Source organism: Temnothorax longispinosus, chromosome 3 (assembly GCF_030848805.1).
Source record: "Temnothorax longispinosus isolate EJ_2023e chromosome 3, Tlon_JGU_v1, whole genome shotgun sequence".
NCBI classification, from domain to species: domain Eukaryota; kingdom Metazoa; phylum Arthropoda; class Insecta; order Hymenoptera; family Formicidae; genus Temnothorax; species Temnothorax longispinosus.
This window is the reverse complement of record NC_092360.1, coordinates 12,891,454-12,904,098: the sequence shown is the minus strand read 5'-3', so window position 1 is coordinate 12,904,098 and position 12,645 is coordinate 12,891,454. Positions and strand designations below refer to the sequence as shown.

The 12,645-nt window shown below is 35.6% G+C and overlaps 1 long non-coding RNA gene across 1 annotated transcript in view; it reads left to right on the top strand.

The window, feature by feature from the left end:
- The window catches only part of LOC139810431 (uncharacterized), a 163,496-nt gene that overhangs the window by 26,879 nt on the left and 123,972 nt on the right, over positions 1-12,645 (top strand). Inside the window, exon 3 of the long non-coding RNA XR_011731333.1 lies at positions 2,022-2,098. This is a non-coding gene — a long non-coding RNA (uncharacterized lncRNA). The remainder of the gene's footprint in view (positions 1-2,021; positions 2,099-12,645) is intronic.

Below are 12,645 nucleotides of genomic sequence, written 5' to 3'. Positions count from 1 at the left end.
TAGACGTATATACATCCGTCTGCGTCCCACGCGCCCGCAACTTTCCTCACTGTCTCGCTTTTGCGCATTACTCGTGACGCAAATTACAAGCTTCCGCGACGACCGCCTCGCTGCACCCCCTCCCCCCCGAACCAGGGCACCCCCCTTCCATCCCCGATCCGCTCGCTCGCTCGCTATCCGCCTGGCAAATTCTCCTTGCCTATCATGAATTATTAATTAATTGTTTCAATTAACGGCGCAATTTATTATTCAACTCGCGACGACATCCGCATCGCGGTCGGCGCGTTGATTCCGAGTGCGCGCCATCGTGGACGAACAATCGCGCGCGCGGATCGAGTGCGAATGCAAATTGGAAATACGTTTATTTGTTCGTCGGAATATAACGTATATCTGTGCGGCACCAGTTTAATATATTACACGTGGAACAATTTTGTATCTCGTAAATCACATACCTGTTTGTATTAGGAAATCCTTTAAAAACACATACACAGATAGCAAATTCTTCTTTTAAATATAACTTTTTTAAAAAATATAGGATTCTCTACAAGTGTATTTTAAATGCACACACACATTTGTAATAATCTTTTTTACAACAAAAATATATAGTTTTATGAATCTCTTATATAAATATATAAATAGAAAAGTTTAAACATTAAAAAAATTATGGTATGATACTTATTTGCGTATAATATTTATTTCTCTTTTAAAATGAAAGAAAGATTATTCTGATTCTAATAATAAGTGCATTTTATAACAACATAGAAACAGAAAATGCTTACGTTTTCTTTGCAAAAAAAAAAAAGAAAGATACGTTACCTGCTTGCTGATGGCGTCAGTTCAATCGTGAAATGAATATTTACCTTCGGCACCCTAATTCAACGAGTCAGCTATCTCTTGCTCGCTTATTAATGGGGATATCCCACCCCATCCGCCCATACCTTCCTCCCTTTTCGCCTATTTACCGGCTCAGCTCGGCAGACACGCAAACCGCAAACTTTGATAACCAAGCGGCCAATTTCCGGTTGCGGTTCGGCGATCGGTAGAGTACTCGACTCAACGGCGTGTTAAGTCTGATCCAGATTGACGTACGCTAATTCGCATGGCGGAAGACGTGTTCCTCGTCATCGTGAATGCTGATTGATTGAATACATGCATTGACTGCAACTTCAGAGAATTACTGCTGCTGCTTTTTCGCGTTATATATAAATCTTTTATACATTTTACTTTTGAGCAAATAAATATTTAAATTTTTGCAGAATGTATGAAAGAATTACACATTCAAATCTTATTGATTGTGCTTTTACCGATTGATAATAATAATTATTCAATTATTACAATAATTCCCACAATTCTCATTCTACAACTTTACAGATAAATAAATAAGATTAATTTTTATACACAAATGATTTTATATACCGTAAGAATTTATTAATTTAATTTGCGTTTCTGGAGTAAATTTACAGATATTTTTTATCGCATTTACACTTTTATAGCTTTAATATAAGACCTCTTGAATATTAGGACGCTAGTTGAGGCAAAAGATGGGTTCGCGTGACGGCCACCATCGGGTCGCTGATTGTTTGAACTAAGCAGTATGATGAGCGCCAACCTCGGTGTTACTGCTTGACGTGACGCCAACCATTACGTTGGGAACCACTTAATTATAATATCGCTCAGAATTAAACTCTATCCGGTGCGAGCACGTACTTGTACCGCAATTATTGCCCACCTCTTATTATTACACGCAAAAGCGAGCGGGATTAGCTTCTCTAATTATTACTTTCTTAATTATTTCTGCAAGTAGCATAATTTCTCTAAATATATAATTCCATTCATAGTATTGTTTTCAATGATCAATATTGAAGATATAAAGCGATGTCTTGTATATATAGATTGATATATATTTTATGTAAAAAATGTATCTTACAATTATATATATATATAGCTCAATAGCGATATATAGTATGCAATAGCGCGATATATAGCATAAATTTTAATTAAATATATTTTTTTCTTTACAGTGTATACAGTGTGGTCCCCCCATCATTGGTGGTGCAATCAAGGAGGCAATGAGAAAGTGACGGATCGACATCGAAAGGTAAGTCACAAAAATCACAAAAGTAAAATTTATTAAATATAAACGCGAATAGAATAAAATCTTTTTATGCGAGACTGCCTTTTTAAGAAAATTAATTCTAAAAGTTGGATAAATGATGTATCTTCCATCGTCTATAAGCTTGAATAGCTTTAATTGCATTGTATCATAATTCATTCGACACATGACGACAGTGGGTTTTAACTGATGATTTTAAGATCGCATCATTGCTTATCTATATCGGCCTCATATTTATTTTGGTGGGAATGGCTGAAATCCCACATTTTTTGTGGGATATCGGCGTGTTGTGGCTCGGATGGAAGCCGGATCATCCACAGATAACAGGGTGACAGTGGGCATGAGAAAAATTAGCGATGTACGCACGCTTGTAATCCCATTGAATGGCAGTAGGACGCATCAAATGGCCGATCCACGTGACAGGAAACGTGTCGAGAATTATGGTACATCCCCGCTTGCATTTCGACAATAGATCATTAAGCTGTATTAAGGATATATTATGACAAGACGGCCGTTACAAGAAATAAGTAGACATTTCTAGCGTTTGCGTGGCGGGTTGCTCGTTTTTCCGCCCCGTTACACCGCTGGAAATGTTTAGCTGTGAATAAAGATTCTGAAGTACAATTAATTCTCTTATGTGTGTGCACCGTGCTTTTTACATTTTTTATTCTTAGACACACATATCGATTAACTACGATTTCCCACATATATAATACAAAAACTAAGCCAAAAGTTTCGGTCTTTTCGAGAAGACTTGATAAATAGTTTGCGTGAAACAAATTTCGTATATTCTGCGCGAACAAAATCCTCTTTGTGGGAGAAATAATTTTCTTATCTTTTTGCGATGAATCGTTATGTTCGATTGACCATTTGAGCGCTCTAGGGGTGCATAGTCACCGGGGGATAACCGGCCACGCGTAAGGAAAAGGCGTATTATGTATATTAGGGGTGTCGAGGATCAGATAGCCAGGGCATTTAATAATGCTGTTCCTGTCAAAACATACAGTGAAACCAACTGAGGGTATAATGTAGATAAATTGCTCCATAGAGAGCGAATGAGGGAGAGAGACAAAGGGTGAAAAAGAGCGCGGATATGAAAAAGAGAGAGGATATATCGGGTGTGAGAATAACCCCTCTCTTCGACCCTCGTCTCGGCTATTACTTGTTACCATCCCGATTGCATAGGGGTTGTTGTAATATGAAGTCGACGTCTAGAATAAAGTTTTACGTGTAACTATATATAAACAGTGTGTGATCCGTCCCGATGATATAAAATTGCTAGGTATATTTACGGATTATAAAAACCTCGAGAATAATGTTGGGGGGTTCATGAATTGACTTTTAACGAATTTTTAATGAATAATACTACAACTATATTGTAATATTTATACGTTTCATTTTTTTATAGGTACGTTGTGCCTAAAAACTCTACCGACTGTTTTAACAAAATTACAATTTGACTTGATAAGATTTTGTAAAATTGAAAAGAGGGAGAGAAAGAGAGACAGAATTATTAATGAAGTGACGCGTATTTAAAATAAATAAAAATAGGAAGTACTTCCAAAAGATTACGGTTTTAAATTAATCTTTTTATTTTATCGATCGTATCTGTGAGAATAATAGAAAGAAAATACTCTTAAGTTTGCGTTTATTGCGACTATAAAGTTGCTGTTTTGCTGATTAGTCTTAAGACATAATATGGTTTAATAAATAGATTTTATAAATATCAGTTTGATATTTATTACGTCATATTTGTAGTCGCATTTTAATTCAAATAAACTTCATTTTAAAACGGAATCTGAATTTTGTTTTGCGCGGTTTAAAAAAATTGATTCTGTAAAAAAATAATCATTAAATCAACTGTTGTTATATTCAAAGGAAGAATTATGTTAATTCGTATTAACAATTAACAATTATTGAGCTATTAGTAATTAATATTTTTATTACAAAATGCTTTTCAATATCGAAATTAATCGTGATGTTAGACAATGCTAATGAGTCTATAAAATGAGGCGCAAAATATACGATGACATACGGTTTTCTTGAAATCAATCTAAAATACAAGGAACGGAATATTCAATATATAGTTATTATGTTAAATATTTCAAAACTGGCTGACGGTTAGTCTTGGTATTTGTTTTGTTGATGGAGCTACGGCGCGGCGCGGCGCGGCGCGCGACGCGGCATACGCAAGGCTGTTATCATTCACGCGGCGAGATTCAAGCAAGCAGGTAACGGCGCAAGTCGCTCTGTATATCATTGTGTATTACTTTTCGAAACGTGATAAGTATTAGGGGACATTAAACTCTATTATACTTTGTAATTATTGTAACAAGCGATTATTTGCTTGCGTTAATAAGAACCGTATCGAAGTGATGATATTAGTTATTGAAATGATATTTCGCGCGATTTATTCATTTATCGGAACGACCAAAAATATAAATTAATTTTATTATTTCAGTTAATTATGGGCGGGAATTATTTCCTTAGCACTACAGATATATCTCACATTGTATTTTGAATTTTTTAGAGATCTAAATGTAATATGTGATACGATTCTAACAATAAGATTGATAACGGAATAATATACGAATCACCGGATCGATTGAGAAGCTACGTAATATGTCGATCGTTATAAATATATGGAGAATTAAATTGAAATATGGGGAATAAAAAAATTTACATTTACTTCACAATACGTTATATTCCGTGACACGGCAAGACTGGCCGGCATACGGTCTTTACGGTCTTGGTGTTTGTTCTCATGGTGTATAGCGCGCTGCCATGTATCCAAGATCGCTTGTGTTATCAGTCGTGTGACAAGATTCGAACGGGCAAGTAACAGCAAGCGCATCACAAACGCGGTAGTGATAAATACCAGAGGATGGCTAATACCGTACCTCAAGATTGTAACAGTAAACGATTTTAACTCACATTTCAGTTTATAGAATATTCGGCGTATATATTTAATATAATTTATATTTAATAATACATATATTGAATATTTCGTGACACGGCGAGAGTAGCTGGCGTACTTCCTCGGTATTTGTTTTTTCGGCATATACAGCGTGACGTGTTCACACAAGATTACATTAAAATTCGCGCAATGAGATTCGAGCCGGCAGGTAGTGGCGTGAACTGCTTTGTGTGTTGCCGCATTACCCATCAAGACATGATCACGTCAACCAGAGGCTCCGAATTCGCGATTAATTAACTTCCGCGATAACGAATGTAATTGTATTGGTTATTAATCGAAGCGAGTTTTTCGCTCGATTTATTAATTTTACATTTTAATCAAAATTATGGAAGCTATAAAAGGTTAATTATTGTTTTATTGCTAATTTTTAGTTTTATTATTAATTATACGCGCGCAGGCAATAATAATTTTTTTAATAATGCTGAAATTTGAATATATCTTACATTACGCTTTAAAATTTTCATTGATTTAAACATATACTTTGCTCATTATTTTCAGATTGTTATATTAATTTGCGAGATTCGCAGATCTCGAATGGATCATAAAGATTTTTATTTTTTTTTCGCGTTATTCTTCCATCGCAATATATAATGCGTGTCACATGTGATTGATACTGAGAATGTCATGCAAAATGCCGTGCGATTATTTGATGATTAGTACGCTATCGTAATTAACCGTGTTTTCGCGAGTGTTATATTGTGAACAAATCTGAGAGGAGGAGGAGGGAAGAGGGTTGGGAAGCAATGGGCGACGACGCGGCGTAGCAAAACTATGGTATGAGTAAATATACATTTCATAGAAGTCTATTTCTAATTTAGAATGAATGGACGTTAGAACAAATTAGTACAAATATTTAATCTTGGAATTGGCCATCAATTATAGCCATTAAGCTGTCGAACATTTTGTATATAGGTATGACTTGTTAAGCGCAAGTAAGATTTTCAGGAAAATGCGATAGAAACAGCACAAAGATACAAATATATGTATATATGTATATACATAATTTTATTTACTAATTTTTTTTATAAATTTTTATGTAACTAGATTATAATGGATTTAAATTTTGAGATAATTGTTCAAATTAGAAATTAGAGAAAAACTAGGAAAAAGAGAAGGAATGAGAGTAGAATTATAACAAGCAGAATACTGACATTTTAAAATATAAATTAAAATATAATTAATAATTTAACATTTTAATTAATACCTAAATTTGACTTTATATTGCTTAAAATAAAAATAATTAATAACGTAAAATCCAATAACTATTTCATTGCGTACGTAATATTGCGGAATTATTCCAAGATAGGTGTCCAATATTTAATGCCGTGATATTTCATAAAAATAATCGTTTTACTTTTTACAGTCAATTGAATACTCTTTCAATTGATATCTAATAAAAATATGACTATTGAATTGCTTGTAGTATTTCAAGATAAAATTTTATTCTGGATATTTTATCCAATACTTTTTGATGAGATTTATGTATATCCATGTATTATGTAATATAAATACGGGCCTATAAATAACTTCAAACATTTTCAATCGATTGAGTAATGACCATTAGCAATTATCATTCATCAAACTTCCAAAGGGGTTGAAACCTTGTTTAAATCTGACTATACGAAATTGTTATCCGCTTTATTGACAATTTACAATATATACGATAGAACAAAAAAGAGTTAGTAAAATTACACAGCGCTGTTATTGTCGCATGGCGATTCAATTCTTTCCAAGTTTTTCGAAATAGCAGCGAAACATTGTATCGATTCGAGCTAGTGTGGCGTGACGTTAGTTTTGACCAAATATTTGTCGATGGAAATGGAACTAGCTCGTATAGTCGGTGCTATTGATTGAGTTTTTATTTTTTGCTAAAATCTAATCGATGAATATCTCTTTTCAAATTGTCGTTTTTTATAGTCTCTTCTTTTATAACAACATGGGACATAGACATAGATAATACAAGCTGCGTTTGTTGCAGCAGCCTCAGCAAAGCTGTGAATTTTAAGAAATTTTATTTTTTTATAAATAACTTTTAGATATTTTTTTCTATTAAAAGAGAATAAGGAATTCATTTTACAAAAATGTATTTTAAAAAGTAATTTTGTTTTCTGCTTTTATTTTTTAGTTATCTTTCTTTTTTTTTAAAGCAAAATATAAATGAGATTAAAGAGTGTTATTTTTAAAAATATTAATATTTATTTACTTATATTCACAAATAAATTATATGCATAAATCAGATACCTATATAATCTAGCTTAATAAAATTATTTATTTAAAAACATTTCTTGATTTTTTCTTCTTTTATTTTTATGAATAACTAAATACTAAAAGATTAGAAAAAAAATTTTCCAAGCTAAAATTTGTGTTTTTATTAGAAAAATCAAACACACAAGTTTATAAGGAATAATATAAAAAAATATATTAGTTTTAATAATCGTTTTGTAAAATGTGAGAATTATTTGTGGCAACTCGAGAGGTATACGTATATTCGATTTATAAGGAATTCTGAAGCTTTATACGTTTCGCAATTCTGTAAGTCCGGGATAGCCGAGCCGAATGTGTAATCAGGTCGCACAGCGTTAGTACAACTAATTAGTCGGGTACAATGCTTGGATAATATTATATTACTGCGGAGTAGCGAAGAATGGATGCTAGTGCGCTGGTTGAAGACCGAGCCAGCTCTCGCCGGCGCTGGATGAGCAGAATTGAGCTACTAAGTTATTCACGTCGCACTCCAGTCATGCTCGACGCGCCCGACCAGACAGCTCCGCGAGAAAGCTTGCGCTATGGTTAACGCCAGATTGGCGGATAAGAGCGAATTGTCGAGTCGTTAAAGCCAGTTTTCTCGCGAAAACACATTATTCGTTTCTTGGCTTTCAACCGCGATTACGTGTCGCTCCGTTAAACCTATTCCTATTGTTCTATGCATTTCTTTTTGACCTTGATTTATTTCTTTATCGATATAATTGGTGATCATTCTGAGTTTTATATAGCTTAAAATGGGTCCCGTTTTCTAATCGATATTAAATATTACGCAATATATTTTTAAATTAAATTACTTCAATTATTTTGGGAAAATAATGCTAATCGAATAATCTTTAACATATAATTGATTGCGTAAAAAATGTATTTATTTTTTACATTTTGGAAAAATATGTAATTTATAGAATAATTATATTTGATTTAATCTTTTTATATTTTTTGTATCTAATTAATATCTATATATAAAAAACAGTAATTAAGAAGGAAAAAAGTAGAAAAGTCTTAGCTCGACATGTCGTTCCTAAGACACTTAATCTTTATATCCGTTGATATATGTATATATATTTTTCGGATTTATACATATATCGTTCGCATCGAATCGAACGTATTTCTCCGTCTTTTCCAATTTCGTTCTTAGAAATGGAGTTTCGATGGAGTTGATGAGGTTTCCTCTAGAAAATACACACTCGACGTGGGTACGCTGGATGGCGGGGTTGCCAGGGGTAAGGGGAGGACCGGTCTCAAAGTTTCTTTTTTTTTCTTCGCGGGGGAATGTATCTCGGGGGCAAGAGTGGTACGAGTCAAGGGGTTTGGTCAGCAGCAGAGATGGACCACGCGATTCTATTGGTCAGATGTGATGCGCATGAGCCGTGGGGGGTGAATGAGAAACGACGGCAACCTGCAATATAACCTGAAGAAAGACTCGATCGGAGTCAGGTCACGTAATGTTCCTCCACCTCTTCGGGCTCTACTTTATAACTTCTATTAATCCTTTCGCATCGGGGCTTAGGTTGTCCTAATGAAAAATCCCTTTCTCACGACTAAATACGGCTATTGTTTCGTCTTTTTGTATGTACGCGAGAGGATGAAAGTTCCGGTAGTCGTTTCGCAAAGATTTATATCTAATAAATCGCGGGACGTGACGATTTTCCGAGTTATCGCGGCTATGCCGAACTGAAATTAGCTACCGGCGCGGCAGCGCTCGAACCATCTAAAGGGCTAATTAGTATCGCTGATTAACAGCAATAATACTACGGGATTATGTTTCTTCAAAGAGTTATCTTGTCGGATATCGCGGAGGTGGGTGGATTAATTGGGTCAACGATTGCTTAATGCTAGGAACTGAAAATCCGGGCCGGGTGGGTAGAAGGTATAGAAGGTAGGGCCGACGACCCCTTCCCGAGCCATTCTCGTGGAAAATGAACAGAGAAGTTGTAGCATGAACCATCGCCACGACATCTGCGCTAATTTCACACCGAGCTGACTGCGTCCAGCGAGCTACCCACCTACCCGAATGGCCCGCTATCCTGATTGACTGCTTGCTTCGCCACGGTAGTAGCGCTAATAATCAGGCAAGAGTTGCCGCACGCAATGTCCATCCGGACATTGGAAACCTCGGCTTCGAATTATTGACTTACCGCAAAGCGTTATTACGATTCTCATTAAAACGATTGTGGAAACATGCACATCGTTAATTATATAGTTATCATATTTTTTTATAGTAACAAATGATTTATTTTCATTCTATAATATTCGTCGTGAAAAATTTGGTGCATATGTCATCTTACATTCTCGCCATTATTTGCACGATTATTACATAATGCATTTGCATTGTATGCAAAAGTAGAACTTTGTCATATTTTTATTACTTCTTACTTTAGTAAATTTCAATAAATATTACAAATAAAATAAGAATATTATTAATTATAGTTGTTTACTAAATATAAAATTAGCTAATTGTCGTGACTTTATAATAATTTTTAATTCCGATGTATAATCGTGAATTATTTATAAATATAATGTTATTTATATGAATTGATTACATATAAAAAAATTACATTTTTACATAAATTATTATAGATAAAACTATTAAGATATATCTTTCTCTTTTTAAATATATTTTTCCTCTCACAAAAATATCTAAAGCAAATATCAAACTTCCAAAATCACGATTATTCTTAACTCAAGTAAGGTAAGAAGTAATAATAATAAGAAAGTAGCAATAAAACGTTGTTGCATCAAGATCAGATTTTTACTGATGTCGTCGACATCAGTATTATTTTCCGCAGCATCAATTTTTGCGTCTGTGTGTGCGGGAAGTCGTTTTTTTGTCGCGAACGAATCCGTGGTGGAGAGGATACGTTTCTTTCGTTATTGAAGAAAACACCGACAGCGCTATAAGTTACGGGCGAATATAAGAAAAGGACCGACAGGGGGGGGGGGGCAAGGTGGCGGCGGAGTGGTACGTGCATCAAGGAGTTTGGGTCCTGACATATAATACAGAATCGACAGTCGATGGGTTTCGTGAGTCTGACAAGGGGGAGCAAGAGCGCGGTCGGCGGGAGGGGGGAGGGGAAGGGGGGTAACAGGAGGATACGACGAGATGGCGCGGCGTAGAATCCGGCGGGGGGACGGAGAAGGGGGACGGGGGATCCTGGCCGGAGGTGGAAGAGGAGAGGGTGGTGGAACAGGAAGCCACCCCCTCGAGGTTCGCTCGTGCCGCGCAGCACAATATCGCGGCAACATAACTCTTCTCCCCTCGTTCATTCCCCGCAACCCAGCGGAACGGCAGAAACATCAACCCTCATCCTCCGCGCCGGGTCGCTTCCCCCCCGACCCCGATCCTCCCCGTTTCCACCCGCACGGCCCCCCGCTCGCTCGCTCCCCCTGTCCTCACTCCTCCCTTGCCCTTGCCGGAGAGCGCCCGACCGCCTCTCTTGTCCTCTTCCTGCCCCAACTTCATCCCTCGGTCCCCTCCTCACACGCGCGCGCCAGGCTTCATCCAGCTACACCTCCGTCCCGCCCGCTTTGTTTCAATAATACTGTTTATATTGGAACGCGAAGCATTGATCTGTTTGCGCGGCGACCGCCTCGTGTCCGTCGTGCTCGAAGATGGACATATCGTATGTATGGGCTGTATGGGCAGGGGTAGTTCCGTACTTCCGATGTTTTAGGTACGGGCCGAACTGAGCAGACCAGACCTATAAGAATAGATATATGATATATTTAACGGCATTTATCGCTGAACTTCAGCAAGATAAAAGTAGTGATATAATGAATATATAACATTTAAAATATAATATACATAGGTAAAGGTTTTTGAAAAGTTTGCATTTATCATGCATTTTTACGTAAGTATGAGCTTCTCAAGAATAACAATGTCATAAATGCAGATAAACAATCAAACAATAGATATTGGAATATAAAGGAAATTGTTTTTACATGCACAGTTAAAGTTAAGTATTGTAAATGATTTTGAAAATCGTGAATAAGAATGAATGGAGTTGATCTGTCTATTGCGTTAAAAAATGAAATACTTTGCTGTTATTCACGTTGCAGTAAATTAAGTAAAAGATTACAACATTGACATTGAATTCTTTTTTTTGCTTTGCGAAAAGTATTTAAAAAAGAAATAAGAAATACATATTTTCTTACGCGATATTGTGAAGTAATTCGTACATTACCAGCAAATACGGTAAAAATAAATCTTGATAATGCCGGGAAGTGCTACATAGGGTGTCTCTGATTCATCGTTGTTCCTTTTAATGGGGATACTAGAGGTTAAATTAAAAAGAATGGTGATTACTGTAATGTGAAGATATCCGCGATATCTTTGAATTACAAATAATCACATAACCAAGATTTCAATGACTAAAATCTAAATAGTATTAATATATAACAGAAAGGATTTTTAATAGAATTTTTAATGAAATTATCTTTAACTGAGACATTATTCTTTTTTATTACACATATAAAATATTTATTAAGATAAAATAATAATTAAATGACAAATAAGTAAATAGTATGAAATTGGTTTTTGTGAAAATAGAAAACGAAATATAAAGTTACTGTAGAATTCGAGCAATTTATGACTTCCGAGTAGTTAATCTCTTAATGATGCGGCCATATTTTTCTTAATAACAAATGGCAGTCTGGAGGAGCTGCGTCCGCCATTGCGCAAAAAGTCATCTGCTTTTGAGCGAGCGATATCATTTTTCTTGATCATGTCTGTTAGGGTACCTTGCTGAAGGGTGAGTTGGAGGGATACTGAGGGTCGGACCCTCGATGCTGAGTCTTACATCTTCCCGACTCCGCCTTGGCTCCCGCTTTGATCAGCCCACAATCCCAAACACCCACTATTATGGACGATCAATCCAAAAAATGGACCTAGTAATTTATCCTAGGAAGCGATTACCGCGCCATGATTATCGAACTCTTTCTCGCACACATCCAAGCTATCTCTCTTTTAAAATATAGGAGTCTCGCTTATCTCCCGAGCAAATATTTTAACATAAAACGAGTAACAAGGAAAATATAGTTTGCAAATAAATTCCTCTCGATCACGTAATCTCGTCTTCCTAAGAATCCTCATCATAATTTTTAAATATTACTTTTAGTGCCGAAGGTAGCTTGTATGATTCTCAATTTTGTGTTTTTTCTCATATCCGAATGTAGCTACTCAATTCTGAATTTTATTTCTTTTTTCATATCGTGATCGCATTGACAAATAATAGTATCTGTAAATACTCATTTCAATTTTATTGTTGTCAATTACCGAGAAAATTGGTAAGTT